This window comes from Kryptolebias marmoratus, linkage group LG18, assembly GCF_001649575.2.
Source record: "Kryptolebias marmoratus isolate JLee-2015 linkage group LG18, ASM164957v2, whole genome shotgun sequence".
NCBI lineage: Eukaryota > Metazoa > Chordata > Actinopteri > Cyprinodontiformes > Rivulidae > Kryptolebias > Kryptolebias marmoratus.
In genome coordinates, this window is record NC_051447.1 from 16,660,619 (window position 1) to 16,682,904 (window position 22,286).

At 38.2% G+C, this 22,286-nt stretch overlaps 1 long non-coding RNA gene across 1 annotated transcript in view; it reads left to right on the plus strand.

Moving 5' to 3' along the window:
- Positions 1-22,286, plus strand: part of LOC112450787 — a 155,820-nt gene that overhangs the window by 58,001 nt on the left and 75,533 nt on the right. The window contains exon 4 of the long non-coding RNA XR_005234385.1: positions 21,742-21,854. This is a non-coding gene — a long non-coding RNA (uncharacterized LOC112450787). The remainder of the gene's footprint in view (positions 1-21,741; positions 21,855-22,286) is intronic.

Below are 22,286 nucleotides of genomic sequence, written 5' to 3' on the forward strand. Positions count from 1 at the left end.
ATCCATCCAGTGGTTCATGAGATATTTTGCTAACAGTCAAATGAACCCACACTTCCAACAATAAATTAAAATTACCTCCAAAATTTAGGAAAATTATTTTGTCTTAATTTGAGAATAAAACCCCGCCTTTACCAAATGTATTTTACTCTTTTAACTACATTTGGATCATTACTGTTTGCTTTCCCGGGTTTTTATTTCAGATATTAGAACAGATTTCATGTTTTGATGCAAAAAGTTCAACATTTCTTTCCTCAATCAATCCTCTCAGCTGTGACTGACGGTTAAGTGCTGTTGCTAAAGTTGTGGTGAGATACATGGTTTGGCATTTTAAAGCAGGTGGTGTAAAAACAACAACAACAACAAAACAAACCAAAACACACATATGGATGAAGGGCATTTGGAAGAGGCGAGCTGCTTGTGATAACGAGGGAACAGCGAGAGAAGCGTGGTGTTGGTGGCAGGTCGTGCAGCCTGAAAGCGGGGGATTAAAGAGGCCGTTTTAATCAAGTTGTGTATGAGAGGTAAAAAAAAATCCAAGCTTTGGTGTGAGATATAATCAGCCTGTGTTTGAGTCCATTCCTGTAGTTGAGAGTTTTAGAAAATGTATTTTTGTTAGTTTTAAAGTGAAAATTCTAAAGTAAAAACAAATCAAAGATTCATGTTTTTGTTTTTTCTTTTAAAATTACAGAATTGCTTTGTCAAAAGCGCCCTTTCTAATTGCATTTGTTTGGCCACATTTACTTACATGAAAGAAAAAACAATAGTTATTTCTGGTTGCTCTGAATGTCTTTTTAAAAGTATATTTTGCTATTTAATTGCTGCTTTTATAAATGAGCAATTTTAACATTTGTCTTGAAACTATTACTGCGTTATTCTGCTCTGTTATTTACTAGAAAAGTCATTAACACAATTCTTTCATGCAGCTGATAATTTCAGAAACTAATAGTTTGTAGGGATGCACTGATTGTTTGGCAGGTGATTTTTTTTTTTTTTGGTTTGTTTCCTGTTCTTAAACACCACAGCTAAGCAGCTAATTTGTGTTCTTTTTTATATCTGTAGGGTGTGAAGTCAAAGGAAATGCAGATAGTCTAAAAAGTGACAAAAAGACTAGATTTGGTACAAATGGACTTGTGACTAAAACGCAGCACTAAGTTCAGCGTACTTTTTGAATGAAGAAAGCTCTTTAGACGCAAAGCAAAAAAATCAAAAGTCCAGCTGCATTTGATTCTGTTAGGATTACTGAACGACAGAGAATCCACACCAGCATAAAGACCAATTAATTTTAAGATTTCAACGGTTTCAAATCTCCCTAATCTAGTAACCTGTAGGTAGCTATTGGCTGAGAGAACCCTCTAACCTGATGCCATCTTGGAGGAAATGTAACATTTTATTTTACTGTAAATATAACGTGAAAAGTGAGGAATCTGAATTGTAGTTTTTAAAAAATTAAAAATTGGTATTGACATAAAATGGGAACTGATACGTCTCTATTTGAGGTAGACAGTTAATCTGCTGATATTGCCCACTTTTTAAAATAAAAAAACAAAATGAAAATGAAGGAAAAGGAAGATGCAGCAGCAGCTGCTATAACAGCTCACTGTAGTCCACAATTTAGATTTTAAGCAAGAATTCTCTTGTGTGTGTATACATATATTTTAAGTGTTGTTAATTTTGTTATTAAATTAACATTACTTATTGGCCAGATTAAAAAAAAAAAAAAAATTTGGTTGTGTTGCCCTGATTTCTAAAAATCTGCATCAGCTACAGAAAAAGCTAACAGAACATTTTGTTTTATAAAAGCAAAACTGCAGAATTTAATAACAGAAGACACACTTTTTCCTTGTTCTGTGCCTTGCTGCTGTAACTCCTGAACATCTGTCAGAAGTGCTCTGTTTTAGCTCCTTTTCCTCTTGGCTTTGATTTCTTTCACCATTTGGAGCGCGATGATTGATTGATTGAGATGTCCGTGTGGTAACTCCAACCAGTGCAGCTTTAAAGCAACCACTTCACACTTTACCTTGACTGGTACTGACAGGTAATTTGCTTCACTTTTAAAGAAAGCCTATTTACTCTGAGCTAAGGTCTTCAACGGACCTTAAAATGCACTTTTTGAGAATTACCATCAACTGACCAGATGCTGGTTCCCCAGCCCAGTTCTAGTTGATGCTCAGAAGCCAATTTGTTCACCCGAAAGCACAATTTAGAAACGTATAGCCTCGTAACAATGAAAATATGACATTTTCACATGACATAAATCCTTACTTAAAAGTTGAAAGAATTCCGTTTAATGAGAGTAACTTGTGTTGTATTTGCAGCTGTCAGTTTTATCCCCTCATGTTGGAAAAAAAATTACCTTTTGCACAAAATATTTTAAAACTACCTCTTGCCTGAAACAAGTAAAAGCATCTCCCATCCTTTTATGTCTTCATTTGTCTGTTAGAAAAATGGATTTTTACAGATAGAGGTAAAATTTGATGTGGTAGTAGCTAAGAGTTATTTATAACACATACTCCAAGCACTAACAGATCTTTGTTTGTAACTTTGGCATGCAAGGCAGTGGGAAATATGTATTCCTTTAAGGTATGTTACTTTCATTTTTATTCGGTTTTTACATTTGAACTCACTCCTTTTGTGAGTTTTATTAAATATTTCAGTTAAATCATTATTTAGCTGGGTCTGATTGTTTACATGTTAGAAAACATAACCCCCCCTGAGTGATGCGTGAACGCAGCCCCTGTTTATAACCTTCTAGTCGTGGAGTTGTAGGGGCTGTGTTTGAGTCCTTGGGTTGGCATTAATGACATCCATGGGGGGACAACAGTGTTGTTGACACCACCGTGAATGAATATGGAGATGATAAAATTATCTCTCTGGGGTTTGGAGTTGTGAATTTGAATTACAAAGTCTAATTTGGCTCATTTTAATAATGTTTCTATTGTAAAACCTAATGATCCAAGTTGGATTTTTATTTAGCCACGACTCTGTAGTTCTCGGTACCCACCAGCACAACTTTTCCCACAAAATGTACCCCACATTGTTGCATCTGCTCACAGGGATGAGATCTGTCATCCACTGCAGGCCGAACACAATGTGCTTCTTTCTTCAAACATTACAATCCAAATGATTGGTGGGTGTTGTTTCCTGGCTGCAAACTTGGCAGAAGATTACAAAAAAAAAGCTTGACGCAGAGACATCCGTCTTAACTTTGATCAAATATTTGCTCGCCTTCTTCCTGCTACACATTTTCTTTTGTGTCATTGCCTGGAGGTTGCTTCTGATCAGATTTGTTTTGCATAAATGTGCAACAACAACGCTGCATCCTTGATTTCTCAGTATGAACGCCTGCCTCCTTTTCCTCTAATAATGATGTGTCTCAGTCATTTAACAGTCACTAATATGTTAAATATGTAAAACAATTCCTCTCCTACTTAGTGGCAGTCTCCAGAGTGTGTCTTCATCCCACATCATGTGTGATTAAAATCTGCTAATGGTGTTGATTAACAGATATTTAAAGTCAGCTTGCACACACACACACACACACACACACACACACACACACACACACACACACACTTATTTGGGTAAAATGTATTAACTTTTACATATACTTAGGTTTGATTAGGACTTGGTTAAATTAGAAGAAGCCTTAATTTAAAAGGTCATGTACTTTTTTTTTAAAGGTGCTCATCAAAGTCATAAAGACTGGACCAAAAGAAGAAAAGTAAAAATCACAAAATAAGACCAAATCTGAGCAATATTTTTCTTTAATCAGTTGTGAGAAAACTTTGTGGCCAGATAATGAAGTGTGCTTGTTTACCTACAGAAACAGCAGAAGTGTGCTTGTTTACCTACGGGAATAGCCGAAGTGACTGAAAATATGTCAAACGGTAAACTTATTTTACCTTAACAGACTACAGCCAGCCTAATGTAGAGCAATAATGTGACTCCAGCTTCCACGCGGTTTTTGGCAGATTCAGTGTTTTGTTTACATTGAGCGTAGACCCGCATTTTCAAATTTCTATGAACTATGGAAAACTCCTGGAGTAAGTTTTTCCAAACTAAACCATTTGATGTACTTCAGAATATTTTTTTGTTTAATTTAATACTTTGCAGTGGCACGCGTATTATGACGACAACAGTTCAGTTGATAAAAATTAAAAATACTAGTGGATAAATAAAGAGAACTAAAGAAACCGTGAAGATTAGTGTGATTGTTAAGTGAAGTGAAATTTATTTATATAAGACTTTTCAGCAACAAGGCGATTCAAAGTGCTTTACAACACAAAAACAACAATCAGGTACTAAATCAAATACAGATAAAAACATCAAAATCAAATATACAAATACAGAAATAAAAACATCAAGTTCCGAATGATTTTTCTGAAGTTCCGAATGATTTTTCTGAAGAAGCTGAAACTGAGTTATCACCTAAATAAAGCAAACACCAGTTAAGAAGCAAAGTGCTAGATAAAGAAAGGTAGCAAAACTCTTATTTAAAGAAACAAAATGCTAAAAAGAAAAAGTAGCAAGACGCTAGCTAAAAGTAGCAAAAGGCTAGCTAATTTTTGCAGAATGTTGATTAGTAAAATTAGCACTAGCAGTAATAGAATTGGCGTAAGCTGCAGCAGCAGGAGTATTAGCAGAAGTCTAAGGTAGATTTTAAAGAGAGGAATATTTCTGAGGGATTGGAAGAGGTCTCTGTGTATTTAAATTTAGATTTTGTTTTTGTAAAGTTAAATGCTTTCAAAAGTAGAAAAGTTACAAAATTCAAAAGTCATAGCACCAATCTCCTGAACAAGCTGAACATTTTGATACAAGAACGGTTTGTAGGACTAGTTAAGTGTTGAGTAGAAGTAGTTAAATGTTAGGGTAAGTTGTGTATTGTCCTATTCTAGATTCTGGCATGCCTGTATAAATATATTGGTATCTATTTTTTTACCTCCGCCAAGGAGGTTCTGTTTTCGGTAACGTCTGTCTGTCTGTGGACAAGATTACTCAAAAAGTTATGAATGGATTTTTTATGAAATTTAAAGGAAATGTCAGACATGGTACATGGAACAAGTGATTAAATTTGGTGGTGATCTGGTCAAAATTCAAGGTCAAAGGTCACAGATCAGCCTGTGCTCTAACTCTGCAGCTGTATAACAGGAATGTTAAACTCCAGGGCTGGACATGTCATGGGCCAAGGGTGATCACGATTAATTTCAAGGTGACGGGGTCAAAGGTCAACATCACAGCTGACTTAGTGCTCTGACTCTGCAACAGTGAAATGTAGGAATGTCAAACTGCACAGCTGGACACCTCATGGGTCAAAGATGATGCCTGATGATTTCAAGGTTCATGGGGTCAAAGGTCAAGCTCACAAGTAACCCCGTTTGTTAAAAACGTGTCTCTGCTCCTACATGTGACCGTTCTGTTTCCGGTCATGTCCGTTGGTCCGTCAGTCAGCAAAGATCAGGTAAAAACTAACGAACAGATTTGGAGGAAATGTTCAGGAAATGTTGGGGTTGTTACAAAAAAACCACGGGTTACATTTTGGTGCTGATCCAGATTATGATCCGGATCACAATATTGTTTTAATCCCACTGTGGCCTTGGTGGAGGTTTTTCCTCTGAGTGCTTCTAGTTTTTATTTTATTTTTAATTTTTACCTTGTGTCAAAACAACATAGATGTGTGGCGTTCATCTTGTTGTGAGCTGACTTCCATCTTTACCTGAGGACAGTCAAACTGAGTTTTCTTTTGCAAACTTCTTACTCTTTGAAAACCATTAATTTTTTTTTAAAGGAAAGCACTTTTTTAAACTCATAATTCTGGAGTAAAGACTTGAATTAGATAAGATTATACCTGACTGTTCCTTCCACAATAACACCCTTTACTTTTAATTAGTATGTTGTTTTCTACCTTAGAACAACGACACAATGGACTCATAAACTTGAGCCGATCTGCAGTGTGTTGCTATTTTAAGTGTTATAAAACCTAAACTTGGGTTTTTTGATTGACAAGAACAAAATATGATGCGAAGGAAAACTGTTCCCTACAAGGAATCTACATTTATATTCTGGTAATTGTGTGGCTGCTGTTGCCTTTTTGAAAATCAGTTGTTTCCTTACATTATTTTTTCTTAGTTACAGCTTTTACTTGTTCACATTATCCATTTTTGACTTTCTAAATCTTTTCCCCGTTGTCGTTCGTTTTTGTTTTGTTTTTTTTTGTCTGGGAGCGAGAGAACATTTTTAAAAACATGAGATTCATGAGAGAAATGGAAAAGTAGCCAAGAAAAAAAAAAATCTTCTCCATAGAAAAATGTTCCAGTAATTTTACGTTTTAACACAAAACTCAAACAAATGTGAAGAATTTGATGGAAAATGAGGTGAAAGGTTTAACCTGTAGACTTCTAGTTACTCAGTAAAGTTCTGGATATCTGTCATGAAAAATCACAGACAAGTGCTTAAATGACCTACTTTTTAAAATATTTAAAATTTTAGATCACAACAGTACTAGGTGCACTTAAAGGATTTAATTTAACTTATGGACTCTCCTATAAAAGGTAACATTTCTGTATTTCATCTATTATTAATCATACATTTTAAACATTATTTCTCATATTTAATCAGGAAAGAATGATCTGATTACAGACAAGAAAAAAAGAAAAAAAAAAGAGTGACTTTTGTTGTCCAGGTCATCGGTATAAGCAGTAAAGTTTCAACTAAGAGTTTCTTTAAGGTGCTTTTCTTTGTTAGAATGTTACAGTGTCAGATTATTGTTGAGTTAATTTCTGTGCTCAGACACAGACCGGCTGTAAATGTAGTTTGTTGCCAAGATTTTCCTCTTTGTCACGTTAATCCTGATGTTTTAAACATTTAGGATATCTGATCATAGATGTTAAAAGTCTGTTCTGATGGTAGTTTTGCTCCTGAAAATTTTCTTTGTGACGTTTGAATCCAGACATTGTGTTTTATGTGAACTGGTGAACTGAATGTCATTTATTTTAATCCATACATATAGCAGAATTGGCAGACATGACATCAAAAATAGGAAAATACTAAAAACATCATGTTTGTATTTAATGGAATTGCCTTCATGTGGAAAAGAAAGTTGATTCTGTCCCAATTGTCACTGTATATTTTGCTTAAGTATGATTATTCTCACTGTAGTAAGAGACCAAAGTGTGTAAAAAGGCTTTTAAATATTTATTTTTACCAACCACATTTTAGGTGCACCTATTTACAAGCTTACAAAAAGCTGAACAGCCAATCGCATGGCAGCAACTCAGTGGTTTTAGGTTTCTAGATTTGGCAAAAACAACTTGCTGGAGTTCAAACCGGGCATCAGAATGAGGAAGAAAGGCGGTTTTAGTGACTTTGAACGTGGCATGGTTGTTGGTTTGAGTATTTCAGAAACTGCTCATCACTTACAACCATCTCTAGGATTTACAGAGTAGCAGTAGTTCAAAAAAAGACAGTTGTGTGGACAAAAAATCCTTGTTGATGTCAGAGGAGAATGGGCAGACTGGTTTAAGATGATGGAAAGGCAACAGTAGCTCTAATAACTACTAATTACAGCCGAGGTCTGCAGACAAGATCTGGACAATAAGACGTTGCTTGGTTTAATGAGTCTGGATTCACTGAACTCCAGTGACCTTCATGGTCAGATCTCAATCTGATCGAGCACCTTTGGGAGGTGGTGGAACAGGAGATTCACATCACAGATGTGCAGCTGACAAATCTGCTACAACTGATGATGCTATCATGTCAATATAGACTAAAATCTTTAAAGAATGTTTCCAGCATTTTATTGAATCCGTGCCACATCAGATTAAGGCAGTGCTGAAAGTAAAAGGTGAAACCTGGTACTAGCAAGGTGTACTTTTTTTATAAAATAAGTGTATAACGAGTATAATTATTTGCTGTTGGAAGATGTCTGGCCAGGTAAACAAACACTGGTCAAATGTGGAAATTTGAAAAAATACTGTCTTGCTTTTTAAGAAAAAATAAAGTAATTTGTGTAAAATAGTGTTTTATTTGAAACTGCAACAGTTCCAAGTCATCAGATATGTTTCAACTTCTGCCGAACCTGTCAGCGAGGCGAGCTAAATTACTGTCACTAATTACTTTTTACGGTGACTATTTTCCGCAATGTTAAACAAGCACTTCCAGTGATAATATTTAATCAATTCAGCTGCACAGATCGGGGTTCAGCAGATGTTTCATACCTGGCAAGACGTCCACGGCAGTGACTAGTGCCAGATTAATTTCTTGTCCTTTGGAGAGAGGCAGATCCATTAGCACTGCTTCAGAAGAAAGCCTACCTGTGGAGACTCACGATTGGCAATATGCTATATGGTCATTACTAATCTGAAGGCGCACGCGGGAGGGAACACGAGTGAGTCGGCGTGCGTGTACGGAAGGTGAAAAGGTCGAGACGTCGCAACAAGGTCAAATTTATAAAATATGTGGGGTCAAATGTGTAAATTGAGTCATTTTTCATGAGGAGCGTTTCTTGGCCTGGGCTCCAGCGAACCACTGGAAATGCCATCTGAATGTGTGTAACCCCTCGCCTTTACAGTGTCCCCTCTTGACAGGGAATGGCAGGTCCTTCTCATCTCTCTCAGGTCGCCTCGTATATCACTCTTAGCTCTTGGACACCTCTCCATCCCACGAGACGAGAGGAAGAGTGCAGGTGATGTGGGTGAACTGCTCCTCAATCTAGCAGCTACTCAACAATCAGCAGCACATCTATCACCGACCCTGAAAGTAATTTTGAACCAGCTGACACACACGCGCTTGTATCCCCGGCCTGTGATATAGATGAATTGTTGATGGCAGCCGCTGAGCTGCCTTGAACGTTTAAAAAGGCATATCGACTCTCTTTTACGGTGAAGCGGTCCAGCACAAAGACTGAGCCGACCGAGCAGGAAGACGCTGCAGCGTTGTTCCTCTCGGCTCTGTGGCCAACCACTTGGTGGCACTAGCAGCCAAAATCAGGGAGAAAGGAGAAGACAGCCTGTCTGCACATTCAGCTTCCATAACATAAGACCCAGCCATAAATTTGAATATCTTTAACAGTGAGCTGAGCACTATCAAAATAAATCATCTCCTGTAAACAAATTTTAACAGATATTTCAGTTTTACTGCTTCTGTGGGAGCAGAAACGGCTGCCATAAACATTAATTTCATGTCAGGATGAGGAGCATATGGTCCAAAGCAAACACTCAAACATGTCTCTGGTTCCCAGTGAGCTTTTGATTGGAAGTAACATACTTGTAGAGGAAGTTGGTTTGTGGTTCAGGTCACATTGGGGGTTTAAATATCGCTGGACGGAGAGCAGCAGGTTAATTGCAGACGTCTTGTCATTTTGACCTGCTTTACTCCGATGTTTTGAGAGAAAGGAGAGACGGGGTCTTTCTCTAAAAACCTGACTGGCTGGTTCAGCCTCGGCTCGGTGATGTACACGTTTAGCATCTTCTCCTTTTGTGCTGAGTGTTTAAAGACCATATAGTTGTTTGTGCAAGGCTTCACTGAATATGTCTCTCTGTGCTCATCTGGACTCTTAAAATGAGTAGGATTGTTTAGTGTAGTTGGGAAGTATTCAGTGTAGTGAAGTCAGTTTATACTAACTTGCCAAAACCTCCTCAGTGTTTTTAATGAATTATCATGAAAACGAAACTTAAAGCACCTGAGCAGACACTGAGGCGGCAGGACGGGATGCAACATTACAACAGTCTTCTGTCCTATCCAGAGTCCAGCTGTTTGTGTTGATTTTTATTTGACATGTACTTAGAAGTACTTGCTGTGAAAAGCATTAGATGGGAAAAAATATTAAGAAGCAGTAACTTAATACACACACTTCCACCCTTGCTGTTATAGTAACAAATCATTTATTTATCTCATTTTCCTGAGTGCATAACTAGCTGGTCAAACCTAAAACTTTATTTGCATTTCCCCACATGTAGTGCGTGTTTTCGTTGCCTGGCTGAAAACTTCTAAAACGCAGCTTTTTAACAAATGAAAGAAAAGCATATTTGTTTTAAAATAGATAAACAATATGTGGTCAGAGTTTGTATTTAGTCTTTGTTTGTGGTCTGATAATTGAAGATTGATCATTCTGTAAATAAAAAGCTGTCTTTATGGCAACTAGCTCTGTATTTAGGAGGGAAACGTCTCTTTCATGGCTTCTGGCTTGATTTATATGGGCTTACAGGTGTTTTTATTTAATACTTTTCATTGAACAGTTGTCCACAAAACAGCCAGATGTGATGGGTGAAAAAAGAGTTAATTTAGCGAAAACATTGAAAATAAAGAAACTGGGCCAAACCAGTTTTGTCCGACAATAGATTTGATACAGAATCTCACTTTTTAAAAAAAAAAAAGTGTCATCAGCTTTATTTATGTAGCACTTTACAAACACAAGTTCAGTTCAACACATAAAACAAAAAGACATTTTATTTAAAATATAATTCAGTCAAGATTAAAAATAATTATTTCAAATTGAATCAGTGAGCGAATGGTAAAAACAGATAAAGTTACAAACAAAGTAAAAAAAATACATAAATCAAGCATAATAAAACAAATACACACAGGCAGGTAAAATAAATCACAGAATACATAAAATACTAACTATAGGCTGTTTTAAAGAGGGGAGTTTAAACCAAACTGAGACAGGAAGTTGATTTCAGAGCAGAAAACTTAACAAGCCTGCCTCGAAATTTAGCTTTTGATGGACAAGTACTTGTGGATTTTGTTAAAATTATGCTTAAAAACCTATCTTTGATATGCATTAAAACAAGTAATAAAAGGATATTTTGCTCAGAGGTCAAATTTAAAATTAAAAAACTAAACTATCAGTGGCCTGCCTACTCTGATGCTAGATTCAGTCTTGATTCAACAAAGTAAATCATGCAATTAGGATTCTCATTTTGAGACATCCTTTTTGTAGAGCAGATCTGTTCTGACACACGTAGACAGCCATTTTCTCTATATGGTGTGTCTCATATGCCATAATGGGACAAAAAAATTAAAATAAACTATTCGCGGTACATCTATATGTGTGTAGAAAAGCCTGGAAGTTTGATGAATTTTTTGTTTTAATGTAAAAAAACCAAAACCCCTCCAACATATGAAGCCAGAAGTTTATTCGACTTGAATGACCAACAAATGACCTCATTTCCAGTGAGATTAATTAGTGTGACTGTTTTGCTCAGTGACATTTAAACAGTGTAACAGAATAACAGCGTTTCCCTGTAATTTGGTCTATTTATATTTAAATATAATTAGTCACATTTTTTTAAATTGTTTATAAAATGTAAAACATTTTAATTAATGTCACCAGCATTAAAATAACTTTTTCCTTTTGAGAATGGAATAATCCAAACGTTATTAATGTTTGATTATTTGATCCGTGAAGTTTTTATGCCTGCTGCATTGTTAAAGCACGAAGCTCATTTTGTTCCGGTGATTAGTCGAAAGCTGTTCCTCTTTATAAATATTAATTTTCCCATCTTCCTCTGCCAGAGCCGGAGGCGTCCGGCACAGGTGTTTAGTGAACAACACGGAGGACAACCAGCTAACTGCCGCACGAGCGGGAAGTTGTAGTAATGATCACTGTCCCCAGTGCACCCTGGGTAATAATTATCCCCCGTTTGTCATAATAGCAGGTAAATAGTCAAGCACAGACGCGGTACGCCTCGCAGTAGGGCGCCAGCAGCAGCTGCGGTCCATAACAATTTTTCACTTGTTTTTATTAAGTGAGCCGGCTTCCTGGCCGTCCTCTGCGGCTCGTTGGTGTTTACACTCAAAGAAAAAAAAAAAAGGGCAGAAATATAACAAAACTAAAAAGGCCAAGTCATGGCAGTGGAGTAAAAAAACGATTCAAGTTCAGCTCAGAGTATATGAATTCCTTCAAACACCCAGGTGCCTGAGATTATTATTTATAAAGTTGTCAACAGTGTTGTTTACAAGCCTCCTTTCTGCTGATTGCTTGTTGAAGGGGGAAAAAAATCAATGGTGGCATATTTAGTGCATCATAATTTCATAACGAAGGAAGAAAAATGTTATTGCAAATATAAATTTTTACTGCTGAGGCTTTTTTTTTTTCCCTGTTATGAAATATCCAAAGCCTGAGGCAGGGCGCTCCTCTGTTGTGTTTGCCATCTTTGTGAAGAAACTCTGAGATAAAACAAAACGGTTCAAATGACCTTTGAAAAGATCACCGTCTCTCAGCTCGTCTGAGAGGAGAAAGGAAGGCAGTTTCAGGAAGGGATTAAAGTGGAGTCCCAAACGATGGAATTGTGTTCCCGATGCACTCGAAGCCCTCCCTCCTTTCAGGCCTTTCTGCTCCATTTACACGAGTTTATTAGCCTGTCGAGGACTGATCTGTTGAAGCAGGAGTGGGATGATGTGTAAAAGACCGGGTTTGTTCCTCGTTAACTTCAAACACATTTTCTTTTTATTTCTTGAGTTTCATAATTTAGTGCATAAGCTGCCCGGCGCTGCAGCGGATCTGCCAAGTTCTGCTGGTCACGTGAGGCTCATTACGCCATCAGGCCTCAGAGCACATGGAGCCAAACCGTTAAGGTCATTCAATTGTTTTTGACATTTTCACATTGCTTTCCTGTTTGAGTAAAGAAATGTTCTAAGAAATAACAATTTGATAGACGTTTAAAGAATCTGAAAGCAAGAAAGAAGGAATAAAACTATTCCTTTCCTGCCAGGGTTTCAAAGTATGTGATGGGGATGAGACTCAAATTTTAGCCCAATATCTGTATAATTGGCTGTTTTAGGCACTTTTGTGTTCGCTAAGGTTGCTTAGCTGTGGCAGCCATGTTGAAAAGGGTTGACTCCAAAAATGAATTGTGGATTTACGGCTGAAATGAGTTTCCTCCGCAGGGTGTCTGGGCTCTCCCTTAGAGATCGGGTGAGAAGCTCGGTCATCTGGGAGGGACTCAGAGTAGAGCCGCTGCTCCTCCACGTCGAGAGGAGCCAGCTGAAGTGGCTCGGGCATCTGGTGAGGATGCCTCCTGAACGCCTCCCTGGTGACGTCCCGCTGGGAGGAGGCCCAGAGGAAGACCCAGGACACGATGGAGGGACTATGTTTCTCGGCTGGCCTGGGAACACCTTGGGATTCCCCCGGAGGAGCTGGCCCAAGTGGCTGGGGAGAGGGAAGTCTGGGTCTCCCTCTCTGCTGCCCCCGCGACCCGACCCCGGGTAAGCAGAAGAAAATGGATGGATGGATTTACAGCCAATGACTACTTTCATTAAAAATGCATTCAGTGGTTCATGAGATATTTTGCTAACAGGCAGAAAGAATTTACTCCAAAAAGTTATGGCAAAATTTTCAACAAAGATCTTGTGCATTCAGTCTAAGCTTCTACCATTCCAAATTTTAGGTCAATATGTGTAAAACTGACAGAGTTAGAGCCATTTTTCTTTAGTTAAGGTAGATTGCCTGTAGTGGCTAGAATTGGATTAACTCCAAAAGTTAATCAGTTGAAAATGAACATCTAATTGTTAGTTTCTGAAAGTTTCATTAAAATCTTTCCAGTGAGATCTGAGATATTTTGCTAACAGACACAAATGCACACAGACCAGAGCAAAAACCATTAACCCTTTCAGCCTTAATAATTAACATTGTGTCTTGTTTGTTGGGGGTCCGGGAAAATTCCCAGAATATCTCTTGGTTAAGGAACAGTTGCTTAGCAACAAAACTAAAGGAAGTTACCAGCTATTGGTGCACATCTCTCCCCAAATGTCAAACTGTTTCTGTTAATGAGAACTTTTCTTACTGAAGTTTGAGCAGTTTATGTAACGTTAAAACAAATAAACTTTAACTATAATCCATCAATACATTCACAACACATTATTTATCACTCACTGCTGAAGATGAAGATGAAGGTGAGGTAAATATTATTCTCGCCAAAGTGTGTGTGTGTGTGTGTGTATCATTACCAAAATGTCTCACAAATAAATCACTGAACAGACTTAAATTAAACTTTCAGGAAGTAATCATTTGGTGTACATCTACAACTGATTATCTTTTAGAATCAGTCAGTTTCAAGATGGCCACCACAGAAAAGCTTTCTGAGGAAAATGGCTTCATCTCAGCCAATTTTATAGATATTGAGCTAAAATGAGGTGTGGTAGCAGCTGAGCATCGTCCCTAACACAATCCAATGTGCTTAAAATCTTGGTATTACCTGTTGGAGGTAGCCGTGTTTGTCTTTTAGCAAAATATCTCATGAACCACTTGAAGGATTTAAATGAAACTCTCGAAGTAATTATTAGCTTTTTATCTACATCTATGGAGGTGCAGTGGTCGGAGCTGTCGTCTCACAGTAAGAAGGCGCAGGATCGCCCCCCAGCTGGGTGGAGTTTACATGTTCTCCCCGTGCATTTGTGCGTTTTCTCCCACTGACCAAAAACATGCATATTGGGTCAATTGGTAACTCTAAAATTGGCCCCAGGAGTGAGTGAGAGCGTAAATGGTGGTCTGTCTCGTTTGTCTCTGTGTCCCTCTGATGGACTTGCGACCTGTCCAGGACGTCCCTCGCCTCCTCCACAGTGACTGCTGGAGGTCGGCGCCGGCTCCCTCGGAAAAGTGGGTAAAATAATGGATGGATGGCTTTACAACTGATTAATTTGTGGAGTCAGCTTGATTCAAGATGGCTGCCACAGCTAATAGACTTTAAATGACTTTACCTCCATTAAATTTTACTGAAAATACTGAGCTAAAATCTGGTGTGGTAGTAGCTGAGAGTCATTGAGATATCATGAGATGGAGCATAATGTTAATTTTGAAATTTTACCCAACATGGCTCTAACTTCATCTCTCAGCATGAGATGATCTTAGTTAACATTTTCTGCATGAAAGGCGGCGGGCGACATGCATTCCTTCAAGGACTACGAGGCCTTTAACCATCTGTGTAAATTGAAATCCACAGTCACACACAAACAGTGAATCCGTCACTGAAAACAGCTCCCACCGCTGTGTAAAGGCATTAGCCAAATGCTTCTTTCTGTTAAACGTATCGCCACAACAGGGTATTTCTTGGCTCACAAATTTGATTTGTAAAACGACTTCACGTCATGCAACCAATTAAATTTGTGTATCGCATGTGTGTAGGGAGAAAACCTGGACACTTGTGTCCTAATTAGCTATGTGGAGCCCTGAATTGGTCTTTAACTTTAACATTTAATCATGTAATTAATGATAATAGTAAAATGGGTTAACACTACCCTTCTGCCAGAAATGTCCACTGGAAACTGTTGTTTGGACTTCATGTTTTTGGAGACAGACATCATTTTTGACCTTTAAGACAAGGAGAAGGGTTGCTACCTTGGGCATTTAGTTTTTCATTTAAACTGAATTAATGTCTTGTTGTTATGCAGCCTGTGTGCCTCCATGTTTGCATGCTGTGGCTGTAAGTGGGTTTGTGAAGCCGTAAACTTTGCCGGGCATGGATTTGGATTTCATCAGCTGTCACGTTTGCCAGTCTGCACTCTCTCCTGATGGATGATTACCTACTGTTGGCATTTCAGCGGCGTTCGGAGGTTGCGGTCGCTCCCACTCGGATGTGCCACACATCAAGCCGGATGAAAAGTTGTTTACAACAGCCGGATTTTAATTGCTCGTCAAATGATTGGCTTAATGATAAGACATGGGGAAATTGGAACGGACGTATGGATTTGGACAGTGGATATTAACTGCTGCTCGCCACACTGTGGTTTTACAACTTTTATTACCTTTGGCTAAACAAGCAGAGTGATCAGCAGAAGATAAAAATCAACTGTTGGCATTATTTCCTGTTTCCCTTTCAGTAGAGGCGAGCATTGAATTTATCAGTTAATCAGATTCAATGACACGAGTGTTCATCATTATCGCCTACCACAAAAAGGCGTGTTGGTTTCTGTTTGTTAGCAAAATATCTCATGAACCACTGAATGAATTTTAATGAAATTTGGTAGAAATTATTAATTGGACGTTCATCTACAACTGATTAACTCTTTGAGTCAACCCAATTCACGATGGCTACCATAACTAATTAACCTTAACCAGCACATAATTTGCTATACCTCAGTCAGAGTGACAGATATTGAGCTAAAATTCGATGTGTTTGTAGCCGAGACTCATCCCCAACACATACTTCAAGCTTTAACGGATCTCTCGAGGTTGTGCAATATTGCATAATGTCATTTATATGATTTGACCTAAATGTTTATAACGCTGTCCCTTCTCATCACAAGATGGATTCAGATAGTTTAAAACTCTGGCGTGATATGCATTCCTTCAAGGGATAAATTTTCGTCTGTCTTAACCCAACCAAACCTCCATCCTGCGTGCCTCCATTTGTCTACGGAAACAGCTGGTTGACAGCTCCATTAAGGGGTTAAAAAAAAGTTTTCTCCCTTTGCGTACCCTATCCCACCCACTCAAATGCATGTCTGTTACTCATCTGCCGACTTTATTTACGCCATCATCTCAGATGCAGGGATGCATCAGGTTTGAACTCGTTGCTTTGATAGGAAGGGGGGGGGGGTGATTTGAAACAACCTCGCCACAACTTCTGCACACACAGAATGTAATGTCATTGTGGGATTTCACAAGGAATCAAAAGCTTTGGCCTGAAACGGTGCACGCTGACTGGTGGTCATTACAACAGCCCGATGACTAAGCCTTGGATCTCTCATCCATCAGGGGCGTAAAGCCATAAAGAAACTGTCATGTTGTGCATTCGATCTGCACTTGTGTAGCACTGGACTGTAAGTAATGCAAATTGATTTTTTTTTTCTTTTTTGGAGGTGAATACATGCAACACACCAGTTTCTGAAAAAATAAAAAACTCTGAAAGACATGGCTGACTTACAACACCAGGAAGCTAAACTCTAAAATTGAACCAATTTATTTTTATCAGACTTTTTGATAAGTCTGAAAGAGAAATGTAATATTTGATGTGTAATCTGCTCAGTGTTGGTTCATTCCTGTAACACATTGTGCTGCTACTGAGGCAGCTGCATTATTGGCAATCAAAATAAGAATCACAATCTAAAAGGAATATATATTTCTAGGTTCTACATTATCCGTTTAATCAAAAAAAACGTCGGAGCACAGATGTAGCACAGTAGGCTTGTGTTAGACGAGGATAGACCCACTGCTGCTTCTTCCTGGAAGAGCATTCTCAAAAAGTGCCTTTGAAATGAGTTTCTAGAACTTACTAGATGGTTCTGGGAAGCAAACAATCTTGTGCATCATGTTAGCGTGCTAGCTGCTGCTGCTGCCGTCTAAAATATTAATGATCTCTTGAGGATAAAAGCTAGCTGGACAGAAATGGTGTTGAGTTGTCTAAAAGCTGATGGAATGATCATGAGTTTGTAAAAGCACTTTTCGAATTGAAAGTTCGACAGTAATTTTGAACCAAACTTTTTTTTTATTTTTAACCATTTTCTTTCTTTCACGACGCAATCGTGAAGCGTATGTACAGCAAAAACAAACATTCAACTGAAACGCAGAAGCAATGCGTTAAAGAAAATGCATTTTTGTATTTTTTTGGGGGGGGGATTAGGACAGTAATATTGAAGTTGCAACAATCTTCCATTTCCAGAGAACTTCACATGTCAGTTTCCATGTAGAAAGATTTACTCACAAGCAGGAAACATTCAAGACAGCTGCCAGTTTTCCCAGAAGCAAGTTTACTTTTGTTGTCAGACTGTGTAATTCCCAGAGAAATTGCCCGAAACCCAAGAGCTACATCCCAGAATCTACACGCCTCAGTTAGCATGTTAAACATTAGTGTTCATAACATTACAATCAAAAAAATCCTTAACAAGTATGGCTTGTTTGGAAGGGTTTCAACAAGACTGTAAATGGTCCATACTTATATAGAGCCTATTTTACCGCTTCAGGTTCTGCAAAGTGTTTTACAATGTTTCTCAGTTTACCCATTCCCACACACACTTGCTTGAAAATGGAAATAAAAGCAGAACGCAATGATTTGTCAGTCTAATAAACCCATATGATATTCACAATGGAGATATTCACAAAAGCTTTCAGTTTTGGTGAGAGGTCTGACCTGCAGACAGGTCAGTTCAGCACCTGGACTCTTCTTCTACGAAGCACTAATGCACCCCCATACCATCAGAGAGGTAGGCTTTGATAACAGGCTGGATGGTTTGAACCCATCTGACCTCAGAACAGTTCTCCTCTTTGGTCCAGAGGAGACGGCAGCGTTTCTGGGTGGTGCTCACATCTGGCTGCTTCTCTGCCTGATAGAGCTTTAAGCAGCATCTGTGGACGGCACGGTGAGCTGTGTTTACAGACGACGATCTGTGGAAGTGTTCCTGTGATTCCTATAACAGACTCCTGAGGGCCCAAAGATCCGGGCAATCATTAACTTTCAGCCTCGTTCTTTGAGCTCAGAGATTTCACCAGATTCTTCAAACCTTTTAATATTATGAACTTCAGATGATGGGATACTCAAAGGCTTCACAATTTTCTGTTGAGGAACATTATTAAGAAATAGTTTAATGATTTTTTTTTTAGTCACAATTCTTTGAAAACTATCCCTAACTTTACTTCTGAGCATTTCAGCCTCTCTAAAATGTTCCTTTTATACCCAGTCCCAGTTCCCCACTGTGGAGTGGGAGTATACAAATAGTGCATAGTTTTCACACACTGCTACTATATATCTGCTTTGATTTCATCTATGTTGCCATAGCAACATAAACTGTGTTAACTAATCATTTTGCTTGGGAGAGAGTGTTCCTTATAAATCAAATGCGACGCTTCTCTTATCAAAAGCATTTCTCCGTTTCAAACTCAGTTTGCAGCGGCATCAAACGGCAGTCAGAATATCAAATCTGACCTCTGAGGTTTGGGTTTTTTTTGACACCTGTTTTTCACTGTGGGAATCATGACGGTAATTGCTTTCGAGAGGTCCCTGATCCATTAACACCGCACACAGCTTTTCCAAAGCCAGAAACATGATATGTATTTGACACATGTCCTTTTTTTCATTTTCTTTTATGTCTGAGCAGTCGTTGTGATGTTGTTTATTTGGGCTAGATGTTTTTTTTTTTGAGTTTGAACCCTCAGGGAGCGGGATTGATTTAAAAGACCACACTTTCAGAACTTGCATGCTCGAGCTACACACTTTAGCAAACACTTTTTTTTCTTTTAATGAAAGAAAGATTTAATCAGACACTGTTTTTTTTTAAGCTTCTTTTCTGATTTTGCTCATGTATTGTTTTGCAGTGTACACATTCCGTCGGAGAGGCTGACGGATACAGAAGATCCGCACACTATAAACACTTGAATTGCAATCCAATATCCGCTCAGCTTTTCCCCCACTTTGCATCTGGAATATGTGGGTGTGCATTCCAATTATCTTTCACTGAAACGTGAATGCCAAAGACTGGAAACAATATTCGGAGGAACAAAAAACAAAAAAAAACAAAAACAAGAAAGTGTCTTTTAACTTCAGGAGGTTCATTTAGACAGAGGAGAGGACAAAATGGCAAAAAAATAAATAAAAAAGTCAGCTGCTTTATGAGGAAGGGTGTATCAGGCTCTAGGTTTTTGTTTTCATACAAAAATGGATTTGAAATTTAGCTTGCATCTCATTTTTTCCATTTTGTTCAGATGTTTCCAGTGAATTCATCAAGGCAGACAACAGTATTTTACCCTCAGCTTTCCATACAAACCGTTCGAGACGATGGTTGTGTCCTTGTGTAAAACATTTCTCTTTTATTTGTCTTTCAAACGAAGTTTTTAATGTTTGCAAAACATCCTGCATGCATTTCTCAGCCATCCACAAACCTAGATTTGGATAAAAATGCAAATTCTTCATTCTTTTGTTCAGTTTTTGTGATTTTTCACTGAGGACGTGCGCACGCTGTTTTTAGCTGCCTCTTTTATTACAGGATTTATCCTTTCGCTGCACAAGGACGATAGCCTCCTCAGGCTGTGACTCATTCTTTCCAGCTGACTCTAATCAGCAGCTAATTAATAGTTGATGTGCCGGCTTCCAAAAACACAACCGCTATTAACCTGAACATGCTATTGATTTAGCCTTGCTTTAGGTGCTGAAGTGGACTCCTGTGGGCCAAAGAGAAGATTCAATATGCTCCAAGTTCTAAATGTTTACAATCATTCAGACTGACTTTAGAGGAGACATGAATCGTGACAAAACTTTGATTTTTATACTAGAAAAGATTGCTGTGGTTTCGTATTGAGAAACTCTTAAAATTAAGGGTAAAATAAATAAATAAAGGAAGAACTAATTTGAAAAAGTATGTTTAGTGTATGGATGGTGAGATTTCTCTTCAGACAAGCATCAGACTCAGAAGATCAGGGTCTAAAACTGATTTAAACACTAAATGTTCATTATTTTTGGTATTAATAATTCAGGAAGTGTGTTTATTACTTTGTGGAGGGCTTATTATTGGACAGCAAAAGATCCCTTTTTGCTTTTCCAGCTGTTTTTAAGAATTTGGTTTGGATCACGTCTGGGCAGGGTCAGTTTCTGAGTTCCAGGCTTTGAAATAGTTGAAATATGTCAATGAAAATCATTGAGCTGTTAAAATAAATCTGTGTAATCCTTCACTTTTAAAGGTTATGGCCTGGACGTGGCAGAATGTTGAATATTAGAACTCAGGGCCGCCTTATTGAACAGAAAGCAGGACACACGTTTGGGCAAAATCCAAGAATTTTTTTGTTGTTAAGATTTCTTGAAGGTCTCGTAATATCGTCGCTGCTTCCTTCCGTCCTCACAGTTTTCATCTGATTGTGTTAGTTAATACAGATAACCGACTTAACCTTTGTCCAAAGAAATTAGTTTAATAGACACTTAAGTTGCTACCTCTTTCTCAAATTGGACAATTATTAAAAATAACCTTTTTTTTGTCCAAAACAACATCATATTTTTTGTCACATTGCTTTTAGCTGCATAATGCTCACTGTATAAGCCTACTGCAACAGCTCTGTGTCTGAAAATTTAATTTAATCTACTTTAAAGCCTCTTTAAATACTTTTAAATGTTTTAACATGTAAAATGAATGCTTTTGGTTCTATGCAGTATATTCTGCTCAGGTACTACAAACTGCATGTTGAAACAACTTTTGTCTGCAGTAAAACAACAAAACTCTCCAAAAATGCTAAAATGTATGAAGGTTTCTTTACGTTGCCCTGGGTCGGGCTAATTAGTTGTTTTGCTGCTAATCTAGACTCGTTTAAACAGCTAAATGTTTTCTTTAATTTCATGTCCCAATCGTACTTAACGTAAACATTTAATAAATCTGATTGGGATTAGAAACCCTCGGATAATTCTGCCGTTTTGCTTGAACAATCATAACATCAGTTAAATAAGCTCTGCAGCTATTTGACAAGCTAATCTACAGCTTTTCATCATGAGGCTTTCTTTTCTTACCGCTGCTTTTTTTTTTCGTTTTCTTGCTGCCTTCATCTGCTCAGTTACATTAATAAATGAGATTTCAGATGACGACGCTTCTGCAGATAAAGTAGAAAAAAAAAAAAAAAGCGTCCAAATAGAACCATCTCCCTGACAACGCGTGTTTTACAGCTCAGGGAGGCGGCTGAATTAAGCGCGATGCAAACGCGGCAAATTGAATCAATTTGGGTCTTCTAAATAGATGTGAGGCATGGAGCCTGAATGCTCAAATGAATAAGGAGGAATTTCAGACTTTATTGATGTTGTTTTTGCCTGTATTTTTCTTTCCCTTTCTTAAACGCAGGTTTAAGAAGATGGAGAAAGAGGAAGACGGATATCAGACAAGAATGCAGCATGAGCCTACAGCACGTGCAGCAAATGCCAGGTCTCCGCGAAGCACAAGGATGGGATCAAGAGGTGAGTGAAGCATATCGCACTGTCAAAAAGCCATATGGAGAAGGGATGGGGACAAATAAATGCAAAAGCACAACAAAATCTGTTTAGTCTGAGACATGTTTGCCAAGACTCAGGGACCTTCGAAGGCTCCGGACCAGCAAACCAGAGGTGGTTTAAAAAAAGAAAAGAAAAGAAAAAAGTCTCGCTCAATCAAACATTGGGGGACGCTTTTCAATAACAAGCCTGTCATCACTGTTGACTTATTGATTAAGAGTAGCCTTCCTTTTGTGCAGAAGCCGTGCAGCACTTAAAGAAGCTTCGAGCGGCGCGGACACGCTGACAGGCCGTGATTAAATCAGCAAAGGTGGCAGCATTTTTCATGACAATGAGGAGACAGAGGGCACTTATCAAAGGGAAAAGGCCGGTGGAGCTCACTACTCCTGCAAAACAGAC